The sequence below is a fragment of the Pyrgilauda ruficollis genome, unplaced genomic scaffold, assembly GCF_017590135.1.
Source record: "Pyrgilauda ruficollis isolate IOZ18807 unplaced genomic scaffold, ASM1759013v1 scaffold301, whole genome shotgun sequence".
In the NCBI taxonomy this organism is placed as follows: domain Eukaryota; kingdom Metazoa; phylum Chordata; class Aves; order Passeriformes; family Passeridae; genus Pyrgilauda; species Pyrgilauda ruficollis.
In genome coordinates, this window is record NW_024524390.1 from 24,821 (window position 1) to 51,192 (window position 26,372).

At 53.0% G+C, this 26,372-nt stretch overlaps 1 long non-coding RNA gene across 1 annotated transcript; it reads right to left on the reverse strand.

Moving 5' to 3' along the window:
- Positions 1-1,395: 1,395 nt before the first annotated feature.
- Positions 1,396-25,121, reverse strand: LOC121356930. Its single transcript, XR_005955656.1, has 6 exons — positions 24,859-25,121; positions 15,888-16,003; positions 13,222-13,285; positions 8,170-8,288; positions 2,082-2,142; positions 1,396-1,927 (listed from the first exon to the last, which is right to left on the reverse strand). It is a non-coding gene; the product is annotated as an uncharacterized LOC121356930 (long non-coding RNA).
- Positions 25,122-26,372: the final 1,251 nt, after the last annotated feature.

The window sequence follows — 26,372 nt, forward strand, 5'->3', positions numbered from 1 at the left end:
ACTGATTTTATTCCAGGCTCAAAGGAATCAGAGCATCCTCCTGACAGGGCTTGGCACGGGGGGCAATCCGGGCAGCTCCTGCCCCTGCTTGGGGTGCCCACATTGGGACACGGGCTCCAGCTGCCACCAGATGTGGATGTCCCAGCACTCCCACTCTCCCATCACTGCTCAGAGCGTTAATTAACAGCCATGCTGATTAGCACGGGGACAGCCCAGAGAGGAGCCGTGACCTCGCCCTTCCTGCGGCTGGGACACCCGGCGGGAGATGTGACACACGACACCGGCTCCGGGAAAGGTGACAACAGCTCCGGGACGCGGGGCACGGCGCAGGGAGGTCCCGGGGGCTGGCCCGGGGATGGCCGCGGCTCCCGGGCACGGCGGGGAGGTTCATTTTCTGCATAGGTGACTCTGCCAGACACGTCTCGTGCTCTACTTAGCATTTCGCCTCCCCTGCCGCCGTGCCATGTGCGGGCGCAGATGGCACCATTTATCTTTCATTCCCTTTGCCACTGGCAGCCCGGGACAAGGGACAAGGGACGCGGGACACGGCGGGGTCCGGCTCCTCCTGGCTCCCCCAGCCCCATTTCAGCTGCCCCAGCCCCATCCCAGCCCCATCCCAGCTCCATCCGTTCCCTGCCCTGTCCTGAGGAGCCCAGATCCACGTGAGGTTTGGCCTCAGCACTCCCTGGGCCCTGTGGCCTCACAGGTTTTGATTTCCACAGCCCTAAAAAGGCTGTAGATAACAACAGCCCACTTCAGCTGGGGCAGCACCGGGGTTGCTCCAGCTCCCAAACTTTGCAAATAACGCAGTCATTTCCCTACAAATGAACCCCTGCTCGATAACTTCATTTAGCCAGCTTAATTAAAGCAGCAGCCCTGCCTTGTCCACCAAATAAGGCAAAGAGTTTTCAAATATTACACTCAATTATACTTATAAATCTTGCCCAGGTAATGAACATATTCTTTGGGCTGCAGAAGAGCCGGACACTTATCTTACTCCCAAAGATAAACCACCACATCCATATAATGCATTGCTGAGCCTCCCTCTTGCCAGCCACAATCCCATTTTCTATTAAATAATAATCATTGTAATTAATAGACTGGTTATTTTATCTCCCTAATCTGGTTACAGCCATTTATCAAAGGTATGTAAATGAGGGCGGCAGAAAGCCGTTCATTATGATTTTCCAAAGGGCCCGCGTCTCTCGCTGGAGCATGGAAAATGTAATTCTCTTGAACTTAATAAGATACTTGACTTCGTGTCATTCCCAGGAAGCAAATCCAGTCAAGACTTAAGTTTTTTTTTCTTTTTTTTTTTTTTTTTTTTTCTGTCACACTCAATTTGTTGGAGTGACAACTCTCCATCAGTTTTCCCAGGGAGGGAGGGATGGGATGGGACGGGCCACGGCTGCCGAGGTGTCCCAGGAGCATTCCAGGCCAGGTGTCCCCACCCTGGCAGAGATGATCCTTAAAATCCCTCCCAATTCAAACCCCTCAGTGACCACCGTGTGTGTGTGTGTGGGAGATTTCCACGCTGCTCATTCCAGAGCACCTGGAAAGGAGAAGGAAAACATTCCAAGGTGTCACTGCTCCCGCTGAAAGGGAGCTGATTAACGGCAGCCCCGGAGGTAAGTGGCACTTTAACCAACTTTCCCCGTTGATGTATGATGACATAATGTCCCCTCCAATTAATGACAGGGACATAAAACACCTGGATTGAGCCGAGCAGATGTTGCTTTCCCGGTTCAAGGCGTGTGCAAATCGGCTTTTAAAGGATTGGCAGGGTTTGTTCTCTCCTTACTCCCAGGAGGAACTCCCGGCTCACCTCGGAGCAAGTCCAGACCATTCCTGCCAGGATTCTTTGGGAATCACTCCCCGAGGAGCTCTGAGGGCTTTTCCTCCCAGGTTTGTCCCCATCACTGAATCCCTGTGACGCCAAATAACCCGGAATTACTGGATTTACCCCTTTTGCCACAAAATTCAACACCAAGGGTAAAAACTTCTTTTCCTTCACTCCTTCACCGGATCCAACAGGCAAAATCACAATTTGTTTGGGGTTTCCCCCGTTGTGCTGCACTCACCCCTCGCGGATCCCACTCCAGCACCTCGTGGAGGCCACGGAGCACAGGGACATCCCAGCTCCTAGAAAAGGAACAAAAATCACGTCCAGTTATCGCATCTTTCCTAAAGACCCTAAAATATTGCTTCCATAAGTCAGGCTGAGGCAGAGAATTACATTCATTTCAGCCTCCTGAGATTAGAGAAGAAGTTCAAGTTTCTGGTCTAGAGAAATAAGATTTCCTTAAAGCAGTTTAACAGCTGCACCAAAAAAAAAAAAAAAAACCCCAAAAAACTGGGAGGGAAAAAAAAAAAGGGAGAAGTGAAGACATCCATTTTCTGCAATCAGTGGCAGGTGCAAGTCAAGGGCATGGCCTTTAGCAGGACCCAGGGCTTGGCCGGAGCTCTGCCAATTAATCATCCAGCAAAATGCACTTGACAGCTTGGAGAAGGCTCCGATTCCTTTTCTCATGATTGCGCCGCTAATTCGGTCCTGGGAGTTACAGAGAGCAGCAGAGACTTGGGGAAGAGGGGGGCTTGAAGCACTTGGAGCTGGCTCAGGCACCCAGAGCTCACTGGGGAAGGATTCCCTGGGAGTTGGGAGCTCTCCCCACTGTTAATCTCTGCCAGGTTTCCCTTAGGAGGAACGGGATTCTCTCGCTGCGTTATTTTCGGGATGATTCCTGAAGGCGCAGCTGGAATGCCAGAGGGCTTCCAGGAGATGCTCAGGTGTTCCAAGGAATCAGAGCTGCCTACAGACAGTGGGGATCCCATCCCATCCCATCCCATCCCATCCCACCCCATCCCATCCATCCCATCCCATCCCATCCATCCCATCCCATCCCATCCCGCGAGCCAGAATCTGTACAAACTGAAGCATCAGCTCAATGCCTCAGATCCCCAAGCACTGAGATGCCAAAGCCTTACAATCCCAACCTGAGTTTTCTTAACGCTGTTTTTTCCCTAGGACATCCCCTCTCTGGCAGCTGGGGACCAGAAAGGACATTTTTATTTGACACATATGGGAGAGTTTTGAAGATGCTGATTGGGTATGTCAGGTTCTTGACAGAGATCTGGATCTCAGGAAAGGGCTTTCCCAAGTTCTGGACACTGGCAGAGTGCCCATCCCATCCCATCCCACCCCATCCCAGGCTGCCTCGTGTGCCCCTAAACTCAGCGCGTGAGTGCTCACGGTTACACCGAGAGGGGGCAGCTGAGGGTGAAACCCCCACGTGGGGACGCGGGTGTCCTGCAGGAATGTTTGTGTGCCCAGTGGCACAGCCCCCCAAACCCCCCCGGTATGCCCCCAGGGGAAGCTCCTGCCCCGGAGCTGTGTGTGTGCCTCCCAGGGGCTGGCTGCAGCTGCTATTTTTAGGCCCGTTAATAAAAAGGATTGTTCATCATTATAGCGGCTTAGCAGGCACAAATCACAGCCTGCTGAATCTTGGGGGAAGCGAGGTGATCCATCCCACTAATCCCTAAATCCTCGCTCCTGGAACTGGGTTGGAGGCCGAGACCTCCGGCTTCTCCTCTCCACTTGCTCTTTGGGATGGCACATTTCCTCTTTCCCAAACCCAGAACTGCCTAAACCTGAGCTTAACCGAACTCCTAAGGCGCAGCGCGAGTAAGGACGGGGAGGGAAAGCTGCTTTTCCCTCGGAACTGCCTGGTGCCCCAGCAGTGAATTATCCCAGCAGCTGGGAGGGCTCGGGGAGGGAGGAAGCACAGGGGATGGAATGTGCATGGATCCTGCTCCAATCCAGAATTTGGAACCTCCGTGAGTGAAGGAGGATCACAGAAACACAGAATTTCCTGAGCTGGAAAGGACCCACAGGGATCAGCAGAGTCCAGCTCCTGATTTCTTCTGTGTTCTCAATCTCCATGTGGTTTTCCCACCAAAAAAAAAGAGATGAGCTCTTCTGGATGGGGACAAGCAGAATGAAAGTTCTTGGAATATTCTGAGTATGTCAAGGCCTCAGAGAGCTGAGGATATTTACTTTGGCACCAAGGCAGATGGTGATTAAATGACTTGAGGCTGTTCTTGGTGGAGATATCCAAGTTTCCCCCTCACCTTCCAGCTTCCCCCCACAAGGAATGAATGCCACGGGGGGAATGTCCACCAGTGTCCCTGAAATTCCCTTTCTGCCCCACCCACCCAGCAGGGCTGTGGGGTCACTGCCCTGACGTGGGGAACGCAAAGGGAATTTCTGGGAAACCCTTTCCTGCTGACCCCGAGGAGAACTTCCCACTGCAGCCCTCCCTCGCAGGCTTCCAGTCAGGATTAAATTAGGATTACATTTCTCAGCCTCTAAAAAAAGCCCAGGAAAGGATGAAACGTGGGATTAACAGTCTGGGGAAATCTGTTGGTTGCTCAAAGATCTTGACCGGGTAATACGGAGATTTTGGGAAATTAGGAGTTTGAAGTGCTGCAGAGCAGCCTGAGCTGGGCTTACAGCTAAAGCCCCTAATCCCTGGCATTCCCAAGTCCACACAAAGAGCTGGAAGGTGCTGCAGGATCCCCCTTTTCTCCAGAGCTGGATCATTTTTAGGGGATGCTGTATTTCCCTGTGTGCTGCCTGTGAGCAGCAGCCTGGGCTAGTGAAAGGTGTCCCTCCACGGATGGCAGGAATGAGACACTCCTCAAAGCCCCCTCCAGCTGAAACCATCCCGGGATCCTGTGGCTCTGTGACCTAAATCCATCCCAAATCCATGAACCGGTTAAACCCTCCTTTAGCAGCTGGGCTGCGGTGCCAGGGCAATAATAATAATAAAACCAATAACACCAATAATAATCAATACCAAGGAACAGCCATCCCGCCTCATTACCAGCGGCTGGGCTGCGGCGCCAGGGCAATAATAATAATAAAACCAATAACACCAATAATAATCAATACCAAGGAACAGCCATCCCGAGGTGCCCAGAGGGGGATTCCTGCCGTGTCCCGGGCAGGCCCAGCAGTGCCGGTGCTGCTGTCCCAGGGACAGGGGTGGTGCCAGCAGTGCTGGATGGGTATGGACAGAATGGGTATGGAAATGGGGATGGATGGGTATGGATATGGGGATGGATGTGGGGATGGATATGGGGATGGATGGGGATGGATATGGGGATGGATAGGGGTATGGATGGGGATGGATATGGGTATGGATGGGGATGGATATGGGGATGGATATGGGGATGGATGGGTATGGAAATGGGGATGGATATGGGGATGGATATGGGTATGGATATGGGGATGGATATGGGGATGGATGGGGATGGATATGGGGATGGATAGGGGTATGGATGGGGATGGATATGGGTATGGATGGGGATGGATATGGGGATGGATATGGGGATGGATGGGTATGGAAATGGGGATGGATATGGGGATGGATATGGGTATGGATATGGGGATGGATATGGGGATGGATATGGGGATGTATGGGGATGGATAGGGGTATGGATGGGGATGGATATGGGTATGGATGGGGATGGATATGGGGATGGATATGGGGATGGATATGGGGATGGATATGGGGATGGATATGGGGATGGATATGGGGATGGATATTCTGAGTATGTCAAGGCCTCAGAGAGCTGAGGATATTTACTTTGGCACCAAGGCAGATGGTGATTAAATGACTTGAGGCTGTTCTTGGTGGAGATATCCAAGTTTCCCCCTCACCTTCCAGCTTCCCCCCACAAGGAATGAATGCCACGGGGGGAATGTCCACCAGTGTCCCTGAAATTCCCTTTCTGCCCCACCCACCCAGCAGGGCTGTGGGGTCACTGCCCTGACGTGGGGAACGCAAAGGGAATTTCTGGGAAACCCTTTCCTGCTGACCCCGAGGAGAACTTCCCACTGCAGCCCTCCCTCGCAGGCTTCCAGTCAGGATTAAATTAGGATTACATTTCTCAGCCTCTAAAAAAAGCCCAGGAAAGGATGAAACGTGGGATTAACAGTCTGGGGAAATCTGTTGGTTGCTCAAAGATCTTGACCGGGTAATACGGAGATTTTGGGAAATTAGGAGTTTGAAGTGCTGCAGAGCAGCCTGAGCTGGGCTTACAGCTAAAGCCCCTAATCCCTGGCATTCCCAAGTCCACACAAAGAGCTGGAAGGTGCTGCAGGATCCCCCTTTTCTCCAGAGCTGGATCATTTTTAGGGGATGCTGTATTTCCCTGTGTGCTGCCTGTGAGCAGCAGCCTGGGCTAGTGAAAGGTGTCCCTCCACGGATGGCAGGAATGAGACACTCCTCAAAGCCCCCTCCAGCTGAAACCATCCCGGGATCCTGTGGCTCTGTGACCTAAATCCATCCCAAATCCATGAACCGGTTAAACCCTCCTTTGCCTCATTACCAGCGGCTGGGCTGCGGCGCCAGGGCAATAATAATAATAAAACCAATAACACCAATAATAATCAATACCAAGGAACAGCCATCCCGAGGTGCCCAGAGGGGGATTCCTGCCGTGTCCCGGGCAGGCCCAGCAGTGCCGGTGCTGCTGTCCCAGGGACAGGGGTGGCTGCCAGCAGTGCTCCATGGGTATGGACAGAATGGGTATGGAAATGGGGATGGATGGGGATGGATATGGGGATGGATGTGGGGATGGATGGGTATGGATATGGGTATGGAAATGGGTATGGATATGGGTATGGATATGGGGATGGATATGGGGATGGATATGGGGATGGGTGTGGATGGACATGGATGGGTGTGGATGGGTATGGATGGACATGGATGGGTATGGATGGACATGGATGGGTGTGGATGGACATGGATGGACATGGATGGACATGGATGGGTGTGGATGGGTATGGACAGGTACGGGTATGGGCATGGATGGGTACAGATGGATTTGGGCAGGCATGGATGGTATGGATGTGCCAGAGAATCCCTTTCCAGGTTTCCTGTACACAGCCAGGGAATTGGGCGATTCCAGATGTTCAGGAGCTCCATGGCACCTGCTGTGAGGGATCCATGGGACACACACCTCCAACTTCCTGATTTCATGGAATAAATCTGGATTTTATTTGGTAGCTGAAAGGAAATTCCCCCTTAATGCAGAATTACAGACTGGAGCCAGCCCTAGAGTCAGGGAAAACAGCAATCATTGTGTTTTTCCTTGGAGGTTCCCTTAAAAGGTTTAATTTCTATTTTTGATGATGAGTGAATTTTTTTTTTCTTGTTTAAAAAAAACCCAACAAATTAATCAGCTGTCAATGCTGCAAATTTACATTCTCCATTCAGTAATGTTTAATAATCCCATTCCAGAATAATGCATTAAGGAGGAAAAGAAGCCAGCCCACTCCATGTGGCTTTGGTCTGCCTGGAGGACTGGCACTTGAATGCTCCAGATGAAAGGCTCCCACTTTTATCCCTGCAACTACTGCAGCAGCCCCTGAAACTAAAGGACTTGAAGGGAATAATTGGCTCTTGAGAGGAGCAGAGCTGAACAATGTCCTCGCTGCCTCTCGAGCTCTCTCCCGCATCTGTCTCCGCGTTCCCTGCTTTGTATCAATAAATTAAATAATGGGACCTACAGGATTAGATCACAAAAAATGTTCTGCCTTTACACTTTGCTCCAAATGAATTTCCAGATGGCTGAGGGGAAGGAGAGGGTCCCAGGCTGCGTGGAGCAGCAGTGCCGGGGGACCCCTCCCTGCCTTTGTCCGGTGCTCGTCCGAGCTGAAAGCATCCCCGCGTGGCAGCGCAGGGCCGCCGGCACTCCTGGCCTACTTAAGCCCTGTTTTAAGACTGGAAACAGGGATTCAGTGAGGCGAGGGCTGAGTGACACCCTCAGGACAGAGGTGAGCTCCGGCCCAGGTCACTGGGGGTGCCGCAGCGACTTTTCCTCTCCTTTTTGAATTCCCTGCGCACTGCCCCAACCTCGGGATTTTTCCCTGGGTTTTTTCTCGAGCTCGGAAGTGACTGAGGCCCCGGAGGGGCTCAGCTCTGCTCTGACACCGAGGGGCCCCGGGCTTTGAGTGCGTGTCTGCTTTTGTTTCCTAGCTGGAGCTGCTCTGGCTGGCCGCAACTCTCCAAACAGGAAGCGGGGATAATCCGAAAAGGATGCTCCGTGTGTGAGTGAGGAACCCTAATAGCTCCCAAATGTCCCGAAGCGAGCCCTTCCTACCTGGGCGTGCACATCAAAGGCTCTGCGGGGCCGGGACCACCCGTGTCCAGGGCTGCGTCCAGCGGCGCTCTCGGGATGAGCTCGGCTGCAGTTCCAGCACATCTGGAGCAGCTGGGGACCTGTGTGCACAATAAACATGCAGCTAAGAGCTCTGATTGCTCCCGGGGAGCCCAGAACTGCTGGCGGTCTTTCTCTGGGAGCTGCAAAGCTTGGAGGTGATCCCGGTTGGTGTGGTGGGGGTGGAGAGCCCACGCCGATCCCCGTGCGCCCAGAGGGACACACAGGTGGCTCCTGCTGGCCCTTCTGACAGAGCTGTGCCTTTAAACGTGGCTGGTGACCAACTGAGGAATAGATTTTTATGTTACTGACAAGTAGGAACTCAGCTCGACCCCCAGATTTCGAGAGGTCTAAATCTGAATTCCCTCTGCTCCAATGCTTCTATAATATCCCTTGATTTCTCCCAAGCAATCTTGACGGCATGTGAAAGTCATTCTTATTTTTACCCTCCTTCTCCATATGAAAAAGGAAACACAGTCCATTTGCTGCAAGCCCCTCAGCATCTGCTGATTTGTCAGTTTGATTTAGCTGCGAAGCGTTCACGGTGGCTGCAGAGGGGTTGCTCAGGCTGCACAGAGCTCCTGCTCCTCTGCAGCAGCAGTGCCAGCGCCGGGGCGCTGATGGAGCTGTGCCTGAGGTGTCCCAGGAATGCTGGGGACCTCAGAGCAGGGGCTCCACACCTCCCTGGGCAGCTCCAGTTCCTGAGCACCCTCTCCAAGGGGAAATTCCTGCTGGTGTCCAGCGTGACCTCCTCTAGCCCACCCTGAGGCTGTTCCCTGTCCCCTCCTGTCAGGATTTGTGCAGAGACACAAGGTCCCCCTTGAGCTTCCTTTCCTGCAGGCTGAGCCCCTTTCAGCCCCCTCAGGAGTTCTCCAGCCCCTTCCCAGCTCTGTTCCCTTCCCTCTCATGAGGAGCCCAGGATTGGAGGTTTGGCTCTGCCCTGCTCCTGCTGTCACAGTGAGTGACACGATCCCGGTGCCATCAGCCTTCTTGGATGCACACACTTCTCTCCAAGGAGAGCCTTCCTTGGACAATCCTCCATGGAGTGGAGGCTCAACCATGGAGTGAGCAGTGCTGGGAGAGCCTTCCTTGGACAATCCTGGAGAGCCATGGAGTGAGCAGGGCTGGGAGAGCCTTCCTTGGACAATGCTGCTCCAGAGCCATGGAGTGAGCAGGGCTGGGAGAGCCTTCCTTGGACAATCCTCCAGAGCCATGGAGTGAGCAGGGCTGGGAGAGCCCTCCTTGGACAATGCTCCAGAGCCATGGAGTGAGCAGGGCTGGGAGAGCCTTCCTTGGACAATGCTCCAGAGCCATGGAGTGAGCAGGGCTGGGAGAGCCTTCCTTGGACAATCCTCCAGAACCATGGACACAGAAATAGTGCTAAAACCCTAAAAGCAGTTGTGGAACATTTACCCCGGAGAAGAAATAGATATAAAACACGCAGGGAATCTTATTTCCCTTTGCATCCGTGCTTTTTAAAGCCAACCGAAAAGGGAGCTGGCCTTTAAGCCTTCAATTAATTGAACAAAGATTTCAAAATTGTTCAATTGGTTTCATTAGGAAGTGTATAATAGAATAATAAAGTAAAACAAATGATATAAAGCAGACCCACTAATTAGCTCTACATGATTGATACAGCTTTGGACGAGGCATTTGATCTCAAACAAAATGCAGTTCCTTGTTAAGAGGATTTTTAATTGATGTGCAGAGAGGTATTAGATGATGTTGGAAAATAATTACTCCAAAGCTACTCATGCATTTGGCTGAACATAACAAATGAAGTTTGGGCTCTGGATCTGGCGGAGTGGACACGTGCTAATTAATAACGAGAGGAACAAGCATCTTCCAGGGGGTTTAACCCAGTGTTTACCAGGAGATTGCGTCGCAATTATGCTCCATAATGAGCTTGTCATGCCGGGGAAATGCACATTACTCAGACGTCAGCGGGGACGGGCGTGGCCCAGCCCGGTTCCGCAACCAGCACGGGCGCGCCACCGGGGCCGGGGACACCGCGGTTCACCCCAAATCTGCCCTGGAGAGGGCCGGCCTCGGGGTGCCCGCCCTGGCACTGCAGCAGCCCCCAAATCACGGGATTCTCAGTGGAATGACAAACCCTGCGAGCCAGGTGCATTCCCACCCTGAGAGTCCCAGGCCAGGCTGGACACGGCTTGGAGCACCATGGGCCAGTGGAAGGTGGTCCTGCCTTGCTTTGGGCAGCTCCAGCACAGACCACGGAATGGTTTATTCCGTGATCCAGTGGACGTGGAATAAACCATTCCATGGGATGGCTCCTCTCAAGCAGCAGGAGCAGCCAGAGCTACTTCGATCCCTGGAAACTCACGGCTCAATCCTCTGGGCCCACGGAAACCAAAGGAACTCTTCCGACTTTGCTACTTTTACTTCCAAAATTCCACTTTGCTTTAGGACGGAATGAGGAACGACGAAGCCCAGACCCAACCCCAAAAATCCCTTTGGGTCTGGGCGCTGCATTCCCGGTACGTGCCAGCCCGGACAAAGGTGTTGGGAGCTGCCAGGAGGGATCAGTGAGCGGGGCACCCTCCCAAGGCGCTGGCTGGCCCGGTGTCACTCCCGTGTCAGCGGCGCGCTCCCGTGTCACCGGCGCGCTCCCGCAGCCGCAGACAAAACGCAGCCCGCTGCGGAGACAACGCGTCGGATTTCGCGAGCGATGCCAAGAGTCTCACTTTTCCTCCTTCGAAGCAATGCCTCTGACACTTCCCCGCCGTGGCTTTCTATTTGTACTCAAATGTGTGTTTGGTGGGTGAGAGCGCGGCGTGGTTTGAACAGTTGTCAGAAGTTTTATTTTTGGAAGAAGACAGAGAGGATTTGGTGAGCTAATTAAGAGTTTGCGAAGTTTCCCGGAGAAACGAGAAAGGCCCAAACCTGCTCCAAAGCGCTTTCTCCACTCCGTTCCTCGTTTGCCACCTCCTCCTCCTCCTCTAGTTTATAAATCTGTTAATTAATGGTGTTTATTCTCCTCCCGGCCCCGCCTGAGCCACGGCTTGGTGATTATATGATTAGGCAGCGATGATAACGCATGTGGGAAAAGGTATTTATTGTGTGTGTGGGCTCCCCATCGCTATGGAAACAGGCAAATATTTGCAGACCTCCACTCCTGATTAATACCTCCCCTATTATATAAAGTCTGGATGGGGAGAATTCCCGGTGACAGCTTCCGTGCGTGTGCAGCAGGCTCGTCAAAGCCCGGTAATTTAAGGCCCCGTCACATCGGAGCCGTTTCAGCCGCGTGTGCCGGCAACGCCAGTCCTGGGAATTATTTTTAAACCTGTTGGTTCTCGTCTCGGGGAGAGCGGCGGCGTTCCAAACAGGTTTCTCCTCCCTGGAGGGAGGATGAAGCTCTCATTGAGGAAGGAGCACCCCTGGAACTTTCTTCTGCCTGCAATTCTCTATTGCAAGAAAATGTTGGGGAAAATCTCCAGGATTCCTTGGGATGGCTCCGCGGGCAGCGAGGCAGAAGGAAAAGCTGCTGGAGGGAGTGGAGCCTCTCCTGGTGATCCACAGGGCCTTGGGGCATCTCTCGGAACATCTGCAGGCACCTCGGGCAAAATCCTCTCCCCACTGAATTGAAAATTCCCCGCGACCTCGAAATGGCCACGATTCCGTCTGGGAGCTGTGGCACGGCGACGTGGCAGGGACCACCCCAGTGCCAGGGCTGGAAGGGGATGGAATGCCAGGAGAGAAGGGCTGCAGGCTGATGGGGAAGTTCTCTCCAGGAGTTCTCTTTTGGATGCAGCTGGGTCTCACAGGGGACAGCTCTCGGGGCTGTGCCCGTGTCACAAAGCCGCCAGCCTGTCCTGGGCTGCCAGTTCCACGTGTCACTGCACAGGGTGAGAGTGGGGAGCAGCTGCCTACCTGGAGGTGCTTTGGATGTCCCTGTCCCTCCTGACAATTTGGGAACAGAGTCATGGAGGTGGTGGCCAGGACCGAGTCCTTGACGAGGCCCGGGGTTTAAGGAATATTTTGTAAATAAGGCTGAAATAATACCATAAAGTCGTGGAATGACAGAATGCCCTGAGCTGGACGAGGACCTCGGAGGTCTTTTTCAGCCTAAATGATCCCGTGAGCCCGTGATTGGCACTTTGAGTGCCAAAAGGATCAGTAAATGCCTCGTGCTTCCCCCAGGGACCTGCATCCCACAAGTGATGCCGGGTCTGCTTCCCCTGACCGAGGAACCTGCAGCTTCTCCATTCCCTCCTGGAGGAACCCGACCACCGACTCGCAATTTGTCACAATGACAGAGGTGGGCTGCTCCTGGATGGGGAATGTTTAAATCAAGCAGCAATTAATGCATTGTGAAGCACTTGAGGTAATTGTGTAATGAGCACCGCATTACCTGGAGTAGGAACACATTTCCAAGGAACCCAGCGGGGAAACAACGCGGCCTTTGCCGGGTGATTTTCGGGTGTGAAGCTCTGCCGTGCCGGGGGCTCCTGCAGAAATCCCAGCTTTGTGAGGACGAGCCAGGCTGAGCCTGCTCCTTCCTGCTGGACTTTATTTGCAGGTCTCAGAGAGATCAGCTCAGCCCGAGGGGCTGGGGTCACCCCCAGGGACAGGGGACATCGGAGGGGCGTGCGCAGTGCCCGTCCCCCTGCACGGAGAGGAGTTTCCATCGCAGGGCTCTGCAATCCTGCTTTTCCAGGGGCTTCCAGGAGCAAAGCACCTGGCCCAGAGACCCCAAAACCTTCTCCCTTCCAAAGATGGAGCCAGGGCAGGTAACCCTGAAACCCTTCCAGCAGAAATGGCCCTGTGGGAAGGCAAACACGGCTCCACCCTTTGGTTTGAAGGGAAATGGGGACCCATTTGAGCCTCCCAAGGCAGCTCACCACCAACCCTCCAGCCCCTCTCGGCCTTGCCCAGAGCCAGCCCAGCTCTGGGACTTTAAGAGCCACTGAGCCATCAGGTTTGTGCTGTGGTGCTGCTCCTGGAGCTGCTGAGCCAGGCAAGTGCCACCTTTACCTTGGAAAGCTGCTGATCCCGTTTTCTCCTTCAGCCCGCTCCCGGAGTTATTCAATTCCCGGCTCTGCACAATAAAAATCAATAAAAAGCATTTATTATAAAGTACCAGAGATTCAAATAAGTGGCAGAGCAAGGATTGCACGCTTCACACAAAATGTGATTTATGCTCTGCAGAGGGGAAAACATCCAGTAAGCAGAAAAAGGAACTTTTATTGTCTTGCCAATGAATCGCTGTCCTGCTTTGGCTACGCTTAACGGACGGGAAAATGTTATTTAATAACACTCATTTAGCAGTTAATTATCGATAGGAGCGAGGTAAATCACGAGCATTTCTCCTGCTAGCTGGGACTTTCATCAGCTCGGTGCTGCCTCAGTTTCCCAGGTTTCACTCATCTCCCAAAGCACGGCACGCTGGAATTCCCGGGATCCGGTTTGTCCCACCAAGCCAGCCCCTTTTAGGGCTGTAAATACTCCTTGGCTCCGCCCGGCTGCTGCTGCCGGCTCCTCTAACATTTATGAGCCCTCATGAATATGCAAATGAGCGCTAATGGCTGCGGAGCGGTGCTGAGCCCGAGCGCTGCGTTAATATTTCATAGGAGGATGGGAGCAGCCCCGTGCCCGTCAATTTGGGACAAAAACCACGGCCCTTCATGAATTAATCATCCATTCAAATAAGGCAGCGTTTGGATTTGGCGTTTCCCGGGAATAAACGGGTGTTTGGGAAGAGGTTTGGCGGTTTCTGAGCTGGATGAGGAGAGAGGGAGATGGATCAGAGTTCCCGAGAGGATTTCTGTGTGTGGAACACCAAGGGGCTTCTGCTGGAAACTCCTGAAATCCTGGGGATTGCTGGGAGGGCAGCAGAGCTTTGGGCTCCTCCAGGATCTGGAACATACCCGTGCTTTGCGTTTATTTTTTTCCCCTCGTGTAAAATCCGACAGCAGGCACGGCAGGAGAAGTGGATGAAGGTGAGGAAATCCCTTTTTTGGGGGATTTCTTGTGGTGCCCAGAGCACAGGCAGTGAGAACCTGCTGAAAGTCTCCAGATGCCCTCAAAAAACCTCTGGTTTATGGCTCTCAGTGCAGGAGCAGAGACCTCATAAAGCGCTGGATAAAATGTAAACACGGATTGGAAAAAGGCTTTTGGAAACCTAACTTTAAAAACAATTTCAACTGCCTTAAATATTTACGTGCCCGGTCTCAGCACGGCTTGTAATTAGAGAAGATTATTTCTCTTTTTGTGCATTTTGGTGCTTTTTGAGGACGTGCTGTCACCGGGTTCTCGGCAGAGTTAAAAAATGAAATAAAAAAGGATCATTTCCTTTTTTTTCCCCACCTTAATAGAAAGATAAAGCAGCGCCATCATCGCCGCGTTTTGCCGCTCCAATCTCGGGGTTGATAATCTTCTTTTGATGCTAATTAATTACAAGTAATCATAAAAACAAATGAAAAGCACTATAGCTGCAGCAGGATTTTTTTTTTTTATGCTTATGAAATAATGCATCTTTATGCATTTGTTTATTTGCCACGGCAAAAAATGTAATCTATATTCATGGGGCTGCAGAGCGCTCCCAGCTCCGGCTGCTTTTCCCTTTTCCCAGTGGCAAATCCCAAAGTCCGGCCCTCCGAGGGATTTGGTGCTCAATTCTTTTTGTCCACAGGCTTGGGAATAGGGATTGAAAAGGAAATGCCATTTGTCTGTAGTTAAATATCCACCCAGAATGACTCCGGATCAGTTCCAGGATCTGGAAAGAAACGGGGAAACCCAAAGTTCTGTTTGCCATCCCTGAAGAGTTTTTGGGAGGAAAGGCCTCGTATTCTGGAATGGTCTCCTCATCTCCTCCTGGGTGATAAAGAAATGGTTTTTGGGGATGAGGTTCAGGGCTTTGGGTGGCTGCAGCTGCTCCTTGGGATCCTCTGGGATCTGTCCTGGAGGAAGGAGCAGAGCCAGGTGGGAAAAATTCCTGCTGCCCTGGCCAAAGCTGGGGCTGAGTCACTCACAGCTCATGATGGGGACTCTGGGGATTGACCTAACTGCTGGAAGTGGCCCCGAATTCCTTGGCAGCTTCCAGGAGTAGTGAGAAACAGAAGCTTTTATGGGATGAGACGTGAAAACGACTAAAACAAGGCCTCAGCTTTAAGGGAAATCTTTTCTTTATGATTTAGGATCTGAGTTTGTCCTGGCAGGAAAGCAGGGGCTGGTGACACCGTGCCGGGTTTGGGATGCACCAGAGCTTTGGGACGGCCACATCTGCATATTGTATGCTAATGAGCAGCAGCAGCACCGGGGGCAGGGCTGGAGATAGGGATCTGCTGCAATAAGCAGAGGTGCTAAAGCTCCCCAGCACGTTTTTGTTAATCAAATGATACGGAATTAACGCGGGTACAGTAATTGCCTTGTTAGATGGAAATGAAGCCCTGCTCGAGACACGGGAATCTGGAGTGTGACTCACTGTTCCAACCACATTTAGATTGTTGTCAGTACAATTAGGATTTGGAATTTACAAGTGGGGGGGGGGGGTTTATTTTATTTAATCAATCGCTATAGCAACGGTAAAATTCAACAGGAGATGTTCCCTCTTCCACGTCCAGGGGGTTGGAGCGGTTCCTCTGGCTGGGGGAAAAGCAAACTTCCCAACTTGGAGGAAAGCAGCTTTTTCAGCAGCTTACCTTGGTGTTTCCTCAGTCCCTGGGGGATTCCAGGCCTGCTCCGTTGATCTTAGGAATCCTCAACTTCCCACCTCAGAACTCCTGTCTCGGGAGTTTCCTGGGAATGAGGGATCCTCCTGTGGAAGGAGAAAAGCTCTTATGAACTATCCACGTGGACACAGGAGAAAGGAGCAAAGAACAAAGGGACAGATTTTCCTGGAATGCTTTTCCTAAACAAACAGATCCATTCAGAGCGACAGCAAACCTCCGTGCTGCCATTCCCAGCTGGAGAGGGAGCTGTGGTGTCCAGGAGAACACAAACCCCTGGAAACCTCACTTTAGGAACATCAGAACTGCTTCTCCTGCTCCCGGGGATTCTGCTTCCCTCTCTGGGTGTGACCTGGCCGGGTGGCTCTGCTCCCTGCTGGGTGACCTCTCCTGGGTGGCAAACCGGTGACAAAGCCTCTCCTGGGATGCCCCAAGAGGAGCTGCATGCACACAAAGCACTGCAGCCCTGCTTCCTGACACCCTGCACCGGGCAGGAGCATTCCAGAGCTGGAGCAGCCCCCGGCCCATCCCCTTTCCTGCCTTTACAGGTGTGAGCAGCGAGGCACACGTGGCAGCCAGATGTCCCGCACCTCAGCGATCCCGAAATATGAACCAGGAGATGCGCCTCGCTCTTAGAGACCCAGTCTTGCACGTCAGCCTCAACAGATGGAAAAAAAAATAAAAAAAAAAAGGGCAAATGTATTTAACATTCTTGCTAGTTCCTTAAAAATAATTATCTGATTAAATGCGCCAAATGTGATTTTCATTTTTCCGTCCCCGTCGTCCTGGTACGAGCGCAGCGCCGCCGGGCTCTGACAGGAATCCTAAAAGGAGAGGCCAGGCAGGAAGCTGGGGGCTGGCACTGAGGAATGTGCTTTGTAAGAAACCACAACATGGAAATGACACCTTGGCAGCGGGGCTGAAACCCACCGGATGCTCAGGGTCTGCAGGGAAAAGGTGCTGGGATTATCTGGATCCACAAGGGAAAAGGTGCTGGGATTCTCTGGATCTGCAGGGAAAAGGTGCTGGGATTATCTGGATCTACAAGGGAAAAGGTGCTGGGATTCTCTGGATCTGGAAACCTGCTGGGATTCCCAGGTTCTCCATGGAAAAGGTGCTGGGATTCTCAGGATCTCCAGCCTGGAAAGGCGCTGGGATTCTCAGGATCTCCAGCCTGGAAACCTGCTGGGATTCTCAGGATCTCCAGCCTGGAAAGGTGCTGGGATTCTCAGGAACTCCAGCCTGGAAACCTGCTGGGATTCTGAGGATCTCCAGCCTGGAAAGGCGCTGGGATTCTCAGGATCTCCAGCAGGGAAAGGAGCTGGGATTCTCAGGAACTCCAGCCTGGAAAGATGCTGAGATTCCCAGGATCTCCATGGAAAAGGTGCTGGGATTCTCAGGATCTGCAGCCTGGAAACCTGCTGGGATTCTCAGGATCTCCAGCCTGGAAACCTGCTGGGATTCTCAGTATCTCCAGCCTGGAAACCTGCTGGGATCCTCAGGATCTCCATCCAGGAACAGTCCTGGGCTCCTCAGGGAGCAGCTGTGGAGGACAGGCTGGGCTGCCAACCCTGGGAATTGGCAGGAGCTGGTGCCCAGACTCTGCTCTGGTGGCCCTGGAGCCTGGCATTGCCACCCTGGCTGCCCAAGCCTGGGGAAGAAGAAAGAGAAGCCGCAGGTGAATTTCAGCTCTTGCACGAGGATAAAGCGCTGATCCCATTTTTTTTTTTTGGGAAAGCAGCATCCCGGAGCTCCTGTCTCCCTCCACAAACACCTGTTTGGAGGTTTTGAAACTCCTGCTTCCCCAGGGCTGTGTTAGAATAAGGCCCGGCTTTAATTGCAGCGAGAGGAGGGGGAAGGATTTCCAAAAGGACAGAATACTCGGGATATTTACGGCCCCATTTAGCGCCTTGCTTTGCCTTAAAGAGGTGGGGATTTACATGTGTTAAGTGCTCCTACAAATCTCCTTTACCCTTTCCTGGAAAAGGGCAACACAATAATAATTGTTAAATTTATGTGTTAACACGTCTGCACTGTAGAGCTCGGCAAACTGAGCTCCTCACGCTTTGTCTCCCTGAAGCGCCTCCATCGGAATTCCTGACTGTCCCGGGATCCAGCTCCGGAAGTTTGGGAAGTGCCTGCAGCTGGGAGTGTACAAAATGTGGTTTCATTCCAGAACGTTCTCCTGGAATCCTTTGGAATCACAGGAACTGAGGTTGGAACAGCACAGACCATCACTGCCTCGAGCACAGGGCAGGTTAAATCCCTCCAGGAAAGGGAATTCCAGCCGTGCCAGTGCCTGACCACCTTTTCCAAGGAGAATTTTCCCTGCAATCCCACCTGGAGATGAGGCAGCACACGGGAGCAGCTCGGTGAAATACCAGAGGCGCTAATTAGGCTCTAATTGCTGCTCGTCTCTCCCTCTCCGAACCCCTCGGCAGGAAGCAGGCGGGGTAACTTCCAGAACTTCCACCTGAAGCAGGCGGGATAACTTCCAGAACTTCCACCACGAAGCAGGCGGGATAACTTCCAGAACTTCCACACGAAGCAGGCGGGATAACTTCCAGAACTTCCACACGAAGCAGGCGGGATAACTTCCAGAACTTCCACACGAAGCAGGCGGGATAACTTCCAGAACTTCCACACAAAGCAGGTGGGATAACTTCCAGAACTTCCACACAAAGCAGGTGGGATAACTTCCAGAACTTCCGCACGAAGCAGGCGGGATAACTTCCAGAACTTCCACCACGAAGCAGGCGGGATAACTTCCAGAACTTCCACCACGAAGCAGGCGGGATAACTTCCAGAACTTCCTTCCACACGAAGCAGGCGGGATAACTTCCAGAACTTCCTTCCACACGAAGCAGGCGGGATAACTTCCAGAACTTCCTTCCACACGAAGCAGGCGGGATAACTTCCAGAACTTCCACGGCGTCCCGGTTTGCACGGCAGGGCTGCGAAAGGCTCTCGTGTTTGCGTTCCTGCCCTGGAGAAAGCGCCTCTCCCAAGGCACCGGCAGGCGCTCATCTCCCCGGGGAGAACGGTGCGTTCCCAAGCGAGGCGTGTTAGGCTGACATTTATCACACTTTTGCTTTTTGGAACTCCTGCCTCGTTTTTCTTTTTCCCAGCCTCCGCTGCTATTCCGGGCGGAGCGGCACCTACCTGTGGATTCTCTCCTCCCTTGCCTTGTTTATCTCCAATCTGTCTATTTAGCCTCTCCCTAAACAAGATGGGAATATCTCGGTGCCTGTTTATAAGGTTGTTCTGCATCCATCTGTTATTTACATCATTCGTTTTCCTGAGGTGTCTCCAACAAATCCTGGCTGCGCGCTCTGGATGTGTTATTAATAAAACAGCTGTAAAAATATTAACTGTACTGCCTAATTGTCAGCCCTGACCCGGAGCCAAATCCAGCCCGGATGGATGCCGGGCCCTGGAATGTGGCTGCTCTCCAGAGCCCACCCCTGCTCCGCGCTCCGCTCCTTCTGCTCTCCCACCGCAGCCCTGCCGTGGGACACCTCCCATGGTCCCAAGGTTCTCCAAGCCCTTCTTGGGGATCCAGGGATGTCCCAGCCAGGCCCTGCCCACCCTCCCAGCCAGCAGTGCCAGGATCAGAGGCGTGGGAGCACCTCACTGAAGTTGTAAAGCAAGGGAGAAGGGAAAGGCCCAGGGTTTAACCCACCACGAGTCTCTCAGCAATGCCTCTTTATTCTGTCCTGTGGCTGACTGAAGGGATGAGCAGCTCCAGCTCCTCCCAGGGACACTTCCCAGAGGAATGTCACTAGGTTTGCTGGGGAAAGTTGAATTTTTGGGATTTGTGGCTATCCAAGCTGCTGAAGGGAAAGGGCACCAGGAATTGGGCTGAATCCAGGAGCCATGGCTGTGTTTTACCCTGAGCTGTGCTCTCCTGGGAGCTGGAGGCTGAGGATGAGTGTTTGTGGCATTTTTGATGTTTCCATGGGGATTGCTATAGAAACAACTCTGCTACCCCTTCATTTATTAATTTACTTTGTTAGGGAACCAAAGGTAAACCACAGCTCCAAAGAAACAATGGCTTGAAAGAGATTTCGCCGGCTCCGCCATCCTCGTTTTTTCCAGCGCGAGGCCTTGAGTTTGCGTTTAAAGGACAACGTTTGCAGCTAATTTAATCCAGTCAAAGGCATGAGATTCCACAAGGTTTCCTTTGAGACTGGAAAACAACAGCTGATCTGTGTCATAACACATTACAGCCAGCCCTGCTTCACCGTTCAGTGCTCCTGCTGCGGAGCATCCTCGGCACCGAGCGCACGGAGAGCTCCGAGCCCTGCCCGGGCAGGGACAGCTCATTCCTTCCCCTGGGCAGGGACACAGCTCCAAGCCCTGCTTGCCTCTCTGGGGGAAGCTGCCGTGGCAGGGACACAAAGGAAAGGCAGAGAGTGGAAAGGGTTTCGATGCCGAGGTGCCAACGTTCCCTGGTAAAGATGGGATTGCTGGGAACTGCACTTCCTGTGCTCCTGGAACATGCTGGGGTGTGTTTAGGGCAGCTCCCGGTGTCCTGGAGTTTCCTGGGAGAACACAGAGCTCACATCCAGGAGATGTGAGATCATCCAAGGATTCCAGATGATCCACGGAGGGTTCATGGAAGCCAATAACCAGAGGGCCACGAAGGGCAAGAGCAGGAGCTGCTCCAGGCGCAGAGGGTCCTCAGATCCCTTCATTTTTATGGTGGGAATGTAAGAGCATCAAGGAGCCCAGGCTGACATTTTAAACCTCACTGCAAAACCCCACTCCGTGCTCCAGCTCCTTCCCAAGGTCTCAGCCCTCGGTGCTTGTTGTGTCTCTGTAGCTCAGCTTGTTTTCCTCCTGTTCTTTTTTTAATCTAAGAGTTTTATTGACGTGCTTTTTTACTAAAAGAAAGAGATGTTTTCCTTCCAAATCCAGTTAGGATGAGTAGCTGGAATGACATTGCATTGTTATTTTTAATATTTGAAATGCAGCTTCCATTGCAGGCCTGGTGCTGCTCCACGGAACAGCAGCCTGGGATGATTTCTCTGGTTTGGAGGAGAAATGTCAGGAGGAAAACCATGTTCCAGAAAGGATTAATTTGATCTTAGATGGGAATGCTTTAAATCCAGGGTGGCAAGTTCTATCAGTACCTCATTTGGAGAGAGGATTTTTTGGAAAGGGAGGGAAAGGTTCCTGCATCAAATCCAAGGGAAATCCAAGTGTCCTGATGCAAAAACCCACCGGAGTTCCAGCCTCATCCAGCAGCGAGAGGATTTATCCCGGAATGACCTAGATGGGAACAGACCCTAAACCCAATCCTACCCCAGAATGTCACAGCATGCCAGGCTGCTCCAAGGCCCATCCAGGCTGGCCTTGAACACTTCCACGTCCTCTCTGGGCAGGCTGGCGCCTGTGGATAGCCTGGCACCAGGGTTCCTCTCCCGGGGAACGCCCTGCAAAGCCAGGATGCACACACAGCCTGGAGGAGCCACGATCGGCCTTTGCAAAGCTGCTCCTTTGTCTGGAGAAAGGATCTGCAGCTCCTGCAGATCGACTGACATTTCCTGCCCTACTTAAAATTGGGGCAGATTTCCAAAAACGTTTGGGTATTAAAAGACGCGGGGTCCCGGCGGGGAAGCGGTGACACCTGTGACGACGAGCGTGTTCTCAGGTGCCTGCTGAGAAAAGGCACTTCCCAAGGCGTGATCCCACATCCTCAGAGGTATTTTGGGACCTCTGAAGCCAAGAGCTTGGCCAGGGTTGTTTGAATCACTGGAGAATTAGGGAATGCTTGAGGCTGGAAGGGATTTTAAGGATCAGCTCATTCCACCCCGTGACCAGGCCGCTCTAAGCCCCACTGTCCAACCTGGCCTTGGTCACTCTGTGCCACCCTCCCAGCCAGGAATTCCTTCCCAATATCCCATCTAAACCTCCTTTTCTCACCTCTGCCATGGGTTCAAAGGATTCCACACCTGGCTTCCCTTTGCCCCTCCTCTCTCCGTGCTCAAACGTTCTCCATTTGCCTTTGGCAATGGGCTGAACAAACTCTTGCCCCAGTTGAAGATTCCTGAAAAGCGGTCACTTCCCAACCCCGCTGATCTAATTTACGGACCCCGTGGCTCCAGAGGTGAGGGATTTCCACCTCCCCAGTGCCCGTTTCGTGGTGACGGTGAAGCCACGGTGACGGGGCGTGCGTCCCCCCGCGGCAGCAGGGCGGGAGGGCAGGCGCTGTCCCTGCTGTCCCGTGTGGGGACGGCTCCCCGCGTCCCCGCTGCGGCTGCCATGGCAGCAGCTCCAGTCACACGGAGCCTCCAGCTGCGGCGCAGGGAACGCACAGGATGCCGTGTCACACATGAGTGACTCCCGGGCAGCCCAAGTGACAGATGCGTTTCCTCGACTCCAGGCCAGGCTCCAGCACAAACCACTCTTCATTTATCAATAATTGGGCCTTAATTTCATTTGGCAGCGCTGGAGCAGCATGCTCAGCTTCCTCTCCAATAGACTCCCGCTAATTAGGCTGGCTTTGGGCATCAATCTCTTGATTTGAGCCTCTAATAATCAGCCCAGATCCTGCTTTTTGCACAGGACGTGGTGGCTTTATCCATAAGTCATTATTAGCCATAATGGAATGGGAATGGGAACAGTTCTGTTATTGATGGCTCTGAGAGGCAGGAGCAGGGATCCCACTCTGCCTGTTCACACGGAATCAACGCCTTCATTCCTCTGGCACCCCTCTGCAATAAGAAATGTCGTGTTCCATGACTGAAAAGGGCATTTTTGGTCCCTCGCAGTCTATTTATCAAAGAGATTTTGGGGAAGGGTTCATACGGGTGTGGCTTGGCTGGACAGGCAACTCCCCATCCCTGGAAGTGTCCCAGGCCAAGGTCTGGAACAGCCTGGGACAGGGGAAGGTGTCCCTGCCCGTGGGAACTGGATGAGCTTTAGGATCCCTCCCATCCCAAACCGTTCCCTGTAAGGAGCAAGGCCATGTTCCTTCATTTCCCAGGTAACGACGGCACAGTGGCAAATCCATCAGGGATTGATGTGATGTCACTTTTCCCTCTATCCAGGACGTCCCCACAGCCTTTTGCTGCCCGCAGGTGACAGCCTGGGGGCTGTGGTGCCACGCCCAGCTTTTGGGCAGCGTTCAGCCCCAGTGATTGTCTCCAGGGAAGGGCTCCCAGCGGCGTTTCCTGGCACAGCCCGGCTCGGCTCCTCGGGGCTGATTGCTGTGCCCAGATGAGCTCTTGGAGTTTGCTGCACAATCCAATCCATGGCATAATTGAAGAGCACGAGGAATAAAATTCCTCCTTGTTTCACCCCAGTAACTCCACCGAATTCAGCGCAGAGAGCTCCAGATGGTCCCGCACGAGTCGGGTAATGTGTGGATTGTGCCAGAATAAATGAAATCTCCCATGCCTTGGTGGCTGGTTATTATTAAAGATCTGTCCCAGCAATTCATTGGGATTGGAAGGGACTGCAGCCCCTGGAAAAATGATGGATAGCGCTGCCGTGCAGCTCGGAGAGGGATGGAAAATCTGGCTGAACAGCACCGTGCCCACGTGTGTTCCCTCCGCTTCTGGAAAAGTCCAACCTCCCCCTTCAAACCCACTGATTTCCAGAAGAAAGCAGCTGGATTTCAAGGGCCTCTTCCCAAATGAGCCGTGCAAGTCCTGGGAGACAACTCCTTCTGGTGTCCCCTGCCCTGGGCTGTGGCCCTGCCACTTAAAAAAGATTTGTTCTGAGGCTTTCAGTGGCCCGAGGCCTTTAACATTTCTTTTGGCCTATAAACAAATTTTATCGTTTTGTTGGAGTCAGGAAAATTGCTGCATCCATCTTGGAATGCGGAGCATTAAAAACAAGTAGCTGATGAATAAAATCAGGCTTTAAAAACACTGTTGTGGAGTAGAAAGTTGCTAAGCTTGCTTGTTTGCTCACGCCCAACTTCTCGCCCTAGAACTGGGAGAGGCTGGGCCAGGGAGATGTGGGCTGCAGAGCGAGGGGGTGTTGAAAAGTGGTCACTTCCCAGCCCCCACTGATCTCATTTATGGAATTTGTGCCTCCAGAGGTTGCATTTCAAACAGCCCACTGCCCATTCTTACGGTGATAGCGAAGCGCTATCAGCTCCAGCTGGAAAGATCCCAGGATTTCCTGGGGCCAAGGACCCACCTGGATGAGGAATGTCCCAAAATGGCACCTGTGCCAGCTGTCCAAGCACAGCCCCGGGAGGTGTCCCAAGCCCACAGCGCCCCGGAGCACTGGGCCCCATGGGAAAGGGTTGGGGATGGGATGGGCTGGATCCCAACCCCAAAAGGGCTTTTCCAGCCCCGTCCCACGGCTTCTGGAGGATCCCATCCCAGGCCAGCTGGGAGCCTGGAGCAGCAGGGCAAGGCTTGGAGCACATCCCAGAGCCCCCACGGATCGATCCCTTCCTCATTCCCAGACTTTTCTGGGCGGTTACCATGGCAATGCCTTGCCTCAATAGGGTCCTTGTGAACTTGTTTACCATCCCAATTATAACATTTTCCAATCCCGGCTCGTTCTGACAGCTCCGTGTCTCCCATCTGTGCCCGATCCCGTCAGCTCTTCCCCAACAATGGCCCGGCGGCTCCCGCGCTCCCCTCGCCCAGCCGGGACAGCTCGCGGGTCACAATTGTCACCTGCAGGAGGCACGGGGCCACCAGCCCAATTGCCCAGCTCCCAGTAAAGAAAGGAGAGGAGCTTTTCCAGTGGGAAGCAGCCTGACCTCGGTGGGGAGTAGGGCTGGAGCAGCCAGGGTGCTTTGGATGGAGCCTTTCCCCCTCTGCTCCATCAGGATCCCACTCTGCCTGTTCAGGAGCTGAGCGTGGGGCTGAGGAATGTGTGGTGTGTTCTACAACGCCAGAATTCCCTAAGGAAAAGCTGTTATTTTAGCAGAAAGCACAGGAAAAGGTAGGAGAAACCAGAGGATTTCACACACCTGCCAATTGGAGAGATTGGAATGGATCCCTTAATCCTGCAGGCAGGAAGGCACTGACATCCACAGGGGAAGCTGCAGCCAAATCACTTCAGGCTGGAGATAAGCAGGCCTGGGGATAAAGTTCCAACTGGGATGAGAGTGCAGCCACTGGAAGCTCCAAGTCCCCAAATGAAGACCTTCTGGAAGTTTCCTCTGGCAGGGCTGGGCCGGGTGCAGCTTTTCTGGGGCGGAGATGAAGTTCAAGCTGATAAAGGTCCCTTGTCTCCGGATCTGGAAAAGAAAAGTGCACTTAAAAAAAAAAAAAAAGGAAATCTGTGCAGGGTCGGCCGCTGCCAAGGCGTGACTCAACCCCAAGAGGCGCAGATTCCTCCCAGCTCGGGAGTTTTCCAAATAACTACGTGTTCTCAATGGCTCCATTATGAACCTCTGAAAGAGCATTGTGGGCACGGGGCTGGGCTGGAGCCTCGCTGCTCCAGGGTCTGCTCCTGAGGAAATGTGGGGAGATTCGTGCTGGGCTGCAAAACCCAAAGGGTTTTGGCAGCAAAGCGGCCACGGGAATGGTGCAGGTGGCCAGGAGAAGTTCCTGAGACACCAGGGAAAAAAACAGAGCAAAACAAACAAAACACAACAGGAATTCACAGTCCCTCAAAGGAAACATTGGAATCTTCCCCAAGGATCACATGAACTGCCTGAAGACAGTGTTTTGGATGAGGGTGGGACACGAGGATCCCAAAAACCCGGAGTCATTTCGGTTGGACCATCTTGTCCAAGCTGTGCCTGCTCCCCAGCTTGTCCCCAGCCCAGAGCACTTTCCGTGGGGAAATCTTTTCCATCCTTAATGATTCCCTGCCCAGGGAAGGGGGATATTCCCCTCCCCACCGGCCTAGCCAGGAGTGCAGCCTGGATTTATTCTCTCACCCCAGGAGATCTGACACTTGCACCAAAGCACCATTTCTCTCTTTTTTCCTCATCTCATTTTCATCCCGTTCCCCGTTCTCTGATTCCAATTTGCAATCCTGGAACAGCGACCGAGAGAGACTTTTGCTTCTGAGCAGCAGCAAAAGGCACTGGGAACCTGCTGAGCGTGGAAAGGGCCCAGCAGCAGCTCTGGAGTTCCAGATCTCCATCCTCCTGCCCGTGGTCATCCCGCCCTTCCATGCCCATCCACATCTGCCTCTCCACGCTTCCCTCTCAGTCCATTTGTGGCACTCCTGAAATGATGGCTCGGGGTTTTTGGGTGGTTCCAGCAGTGCAGTTTTAGGGGAGCGCTGCCAGGGTGTTTGGGCTGGACTTTGTTTTTTAATCCTGCTAAGCCAGGAATATCTTTCACTCCGTTTGGAGCTGGAAAAGAGAGAGTACAGAAGGCCTGTGTTAAAAATGGATGTGGTTGGGATTGTCAGGGAAGGGCTCGGAGGAACCTCAGCCACCAGGATCCTGCCCAAAATCCCCGTGGGACGTGAATGAGATCCAGCAGCTCTGGATTCCCTGCTCTCTGGAGGGTTTGTTGGAGCACA